Source organism: Mandrillus leucophaeus, unplaced genomic scaffold (genome assembly GCF_000951045.1).
Source record: "Mandrillus leucophaeus isolate KB7577 unplaced genomic scaffold, Mleu.le_1.0 Scaffold289, whole genome shotgun sequence".
NCBI lineage: Eukaryota > Metazoa > Chordata > Mammalia > Primates > Cercopithecidae > Mandrillus > Mandrillus leucophaeus.
The window spans coordinates 1-4,823 of NW_012103020.1; positions in this window are offsets into that span (position 1 = coordinate 1).

Below are 4,823 nucleotides of genomic sequence, written 5' to 3' on the forward strand. Positions count from 1 at the left end.
TTCGATGGCTGGCCGCTATGCTCCCTATCTTCAAGTCTCTCTTCTCCTTTGCAAAACTTCTTGAGCCACCACTGCGCTGTACGTTCGTTAGCAGTTCCAAATGCATTGTTGATGTTGCGAGTTGTCTCTGCTGCTTTATGACCATTTTGAGCTCAAATAAGAAAATCACTTGAATTTGCTTTTTGCATAGCATCACTTCCATAGTTTAAAATAAACATAAAATAAACAGCAAGTAATAAGTCATTAGCAAAACAACATAAAGTGAGACATGCACATTAAAATGACATATAACATAACCCCATTTATTTAAGAATTATTCCAATATCAAATGGCAAATTTCAACAATGCAAAAACTGCAATTATGTTTACACAAACTTACTAAAGGTCCTAGCTGGAGCAAGAATTCAAGAAAAACAAATAACATTGTAAGGATTAAAAAAGAAGGAGAAACAAAACTGTCACTTTTTGTAGATGATATGATAGTGTAGCCAAATAATCTAAAAGCTATTGAAATTAACAAGTGGATTCAGATGGTGGCAGAATATAGTCAATACACAAAAATGTATTTTAGTTATTTACATCAGAAACTAACAAACTAGCAAAGAAACTTTGAAAGCCATACCATCTACAGTAGCATCCACAAACATCATAAATCTCAAAATAAATTTAACAAAATATGTGTTAAGACACTCCCAGACAAGTTGGGAAGATTGCTTGAACCCAGCAGTTCAAGACTAGCCTGGGAAACATGGCGTCTCTACAAAAAATGCAAAATTAGCCGGGGTTGGTGGTGCACACCTGTCGTCCCAGCTACTTTGTAGACTGGGAGGATCACCCGAGCCTAGCAGGTGGAGGTTGCAGTGAGCTGTGATCACCACCACTGCACTCCAACCTGGGCAACAGAGTGAGACCTTGTCTCAAAAAAACCCCAAAAAACCAAAACCTCTACACTAATAATTACAAAATGGCTTTGAAGGTAAAGAAAACTTAAACAAATGGGAGAATATATGTAAGGAACATGGCTGTGCTTTGGTCAAGGAATAGGCTGACATGGACACCTGGGCCAGAGTTACTCAGAGAGTTTAGAGCACAGGCGTGTAACTCCATTTGTTATCACAGCCATGTAGCTATAACATGGGAAGGCCATCTCTCGACTCTATACCACTATTGTCTGTAAGAGGTATAATTGCCCTGCTGACACTGTACACGCGCTGGTGCCAAGAGAAAGAGAGAGCCAAAGCTGTCAGTCTTTGCCGATGCACATAGGGAAGTCAGAACACAGCTCTGCTCACTCATGCCCAAAGAGAGAAAGAGTTAAGCTGCTGACCCTGAAGGCAGGGGAGAGCTGGCCACGCACACAGCTGTGTGTGGGAGCTGCTGGACTAAGCAGCTGAGACAGGGCAGACAGTGTGAGAAAGCTGTTGATGAGAGCTACTGCTGAATAAATTCATCTTTCACCTGCCCACAGCCTCCTGAGTGTTCTTTCTCCTCACCCACCCACTCCCTTCGGACCTCAACATGACATTTGGCATATTCGTGAACCTGATAATATATGACATTCATGGATTGGAAGGCTTGATATTATAAAGATGTCTATTTTCTCCAAATGAATCTATAGACAAAACTCCAGTCAAACTTCTGGGTTTTGTTTTGTTTTGTTTTGTTTTAGTGGAAATAAACCTGGTTCTAAAATTAATAGGGTAATAGCCTAGAATAGCCGAGGCAGTGTTAAAGAGCAGAGTTCTAGAACTACTGAGTACTAAACCTTATATTAAAGCTGTAATGATTAAGACAATGTGGAATTGGCACAGGGGAAACAGACCAATAGAATAGATTGAAGAGCTCGGAAACAGACACATACATAAAACGTTTGATTTAGTACAAAGGTTGCAATGAAAAGCACTGGAAAAAGTGCAGTTTTCCCAACAAATGGTGATGGTCAATCCATATGAAAACAGACTTTTCCTCATTCTCTCAAGGTCAATATTGGTTGTGCTTATTTAGCAAGTTCAAGTAGAAATCCCAAAAGGATTTTTTTTAAACTTTGCCATAGTTGCCACACCATTTGGAGCCTATCAGGGCCTCTCACGTACCATCCTTCCTGATGAGATTCAGAAACAGCTGGACAGCCCTTGGCCTTGAGGAGACAGACTTGTAGAGCTAGCACTCATGTAGGTCAGGCAGTTCCACTGACAAGTGTCCTCATCCAGTAAGGTCAGGTGTCCCAAGAGGCAGCAGGATCACTGCTAGGAAGCCTCTGAGAAAGCCTTCTGTAGGTTTCCAGGAAGATAAGAAGAGTAAGGGGCCAATAATCCCCTAAATCGTGTTAGTATTTGAGTTTTCCTGGGCTTTAGTTTGTCCCGATGTTTCACTACTAGAGTTTTCACTGATTATTCATATCGATCTTGTCTACCTCTTTGTTCATTTCCCTCCATAGTTCTAGCAGAAAGCTTTGTATTTGATAATAGTCCTTACTTCCTGTCTATAGTAATAATAATACCTTCCATTTAGTGTGTTTACAATGTGCATCAAGAGTATTATGTTCAATATATTATTTATTATTCTTGTAACAATCCTCCTAGGCTAATATTTATTATTTCCATTTGGCAAAGGGGGAAAAGTAAGGAACTTGCCCAATCTCATCTAGCAAGCAGGCAGTAAAGCCAAGGTTCAAGGTTCAAATTAAAACCTTTTTGACTCCAAAGCCCAAGACTTTCCACTGTAACATACCGCCTCCCATGTCATTGATATGCCAGAGCTGAGACCCTAGGGATTTGCCTGGCCTGCGGTGAAGGTGGTACTTGCTGACTGCAGAACCCTTCACTGCATACTTCTGAGCTCAGCAGGGCAGTCCTCACCCACAGGAGGAGGGACCCTTGCAGGTGGGTGAGCTGACGCGCTGGGAAGGCAAAGGTCCCAGGGTATGCAGCAACACACACAGGATACCTGTTTGGTTACTTTATTCTCTTAACTAGTTTCTTTGGATCAGGTCTACACTTCTGATCACCTCCTGAATTTACAGGCACCTACTCAAAACTTTATGAACAGCTGTTTGAAACAAACCCCTTGGCAACAGAGACATCGTTCTCTGTTTCTCCACCTAGTACCTTGCTGGTCACTCCTGTTCAAGTCTCTTTTGCTGATTCCTCATCATCATCTTGATTTCCAGTGTTGAAGTGCCCAGGTCTAGGTCCTTGGTCCTCTTTTTTTCTCCATTTGCGCTCACTAGATGATCTCATTCAGTCCCATGCATTAAATACCATCTGTATGTTGATGACTTTCCCCTGATCCCAGAATCACACACCCACTTGCTTGATTGAAATTATGACTTGGACATCTAATAGACATAGTAAATCTAACGTTCCAAGTTGAATTCTTTATTTCACCCACTCCCTTAAACCTGCTCCTCCCATGCTACCTCCATTCTTCCCTTTGTTCAGGCCAAATTACCTTGGAATCATTCTTGACTGTTCTTTCTCCTACCTCCATTTCAAATATGTCAGAGAATCCTATCAGGCCTGATCTATTCTAACCACCTCCACTGCTACTCTCCTAGTCCCAACCACCATCACATCTTACTTGTGTTTGGCAAATACCTCCTAATTGGTCTATCTGCTAGGATCATATCCCCCTACAGTTATTCTTTTTATTTTTTATTATATATGTATACATATATATATGTACACACACACACACACACACATATATATACACACACACATTTTTTGTTAGACAGAATCTTGCTCTGTTGCCCAGGCTGGAGTGCAGTGACATAATCTTGGCTCACTGCAACTTCCGTCTCCCAGGTTCAAAAGATTCTCCTGCCTCAGCGTCTTGAGTAGCTGGAATTATAGGCACCTGCCACCATACCTGCCTAATTTTTGTATTTTTAATAGAGCGGGGTTTCACCATGTTGGCCAGGCAGGTCTTGAACTCCTGACCTCAAGTGATCTGCCCGCATCAGCCTCCCATAATGCTAGGATTACAGGCGTGAGCCACTGAACCCAGCTTACAGTTATTCTTTTTAAAAATGTAAGCCAGATCATACACTTCTCTGCCCAAATGTCCAGTAACTTCCTATCACACTAATAATCAAATCCAAAGTCTTCATAATGGCCCAGATGATCTAGCTCTGGCGGCTGCTCTAACTGGTCACTTACTACTCTGACACATCCCCTTTGTCCCTCTAGTCTCTTTGTTGTTACTTGGACATTCAAGCACATTCTTGCCACAGAGCCTTGGTGATTGTAGTTCCCTATGCATGGACTACACTTCTCTAAGCTACAAGCATGGCTTGTTCTGTCACTTCATTCTGGTCTCTGTTCAAATGCCACTATATTAGTGAGGGCTTCCCGAGTAATGCATCAAAAACAGCAGCCCCCAATTGCTGTATGTCTCTTTTATTTTTTTTATAGCACTTATTTATTGCCTGAAATATTACCAGCGTATTTATTATCTTTTTTACCCTTTCCCTTACCCCTAGTGTAATTCCATGAAAGCAAATATTCTGCCATGTCCTGAGGGCCTAGAACAGTGCTTAAAGCATAGAGAGTACCAAATAATATTTGTTCAATAAGTGAAACTTATATTGAGCTCCTACATGTATAAAGCACTACGTTAAAGGGTAAAATAAACACGAAGTAAACACAGTTAACAAAAATCCTGTTATAAATGAGGAAAGGATTATATACTCAATCATAAATTAGATTAACCCTAATCATAACTAAACAGAGGGATGGAAGAGATCCCCTTTTTAAAAGCAGGGGATTCAATACATGGGATTGAAAACAGTAAGTGATTCTAAGTCATTATATTTGTTTATA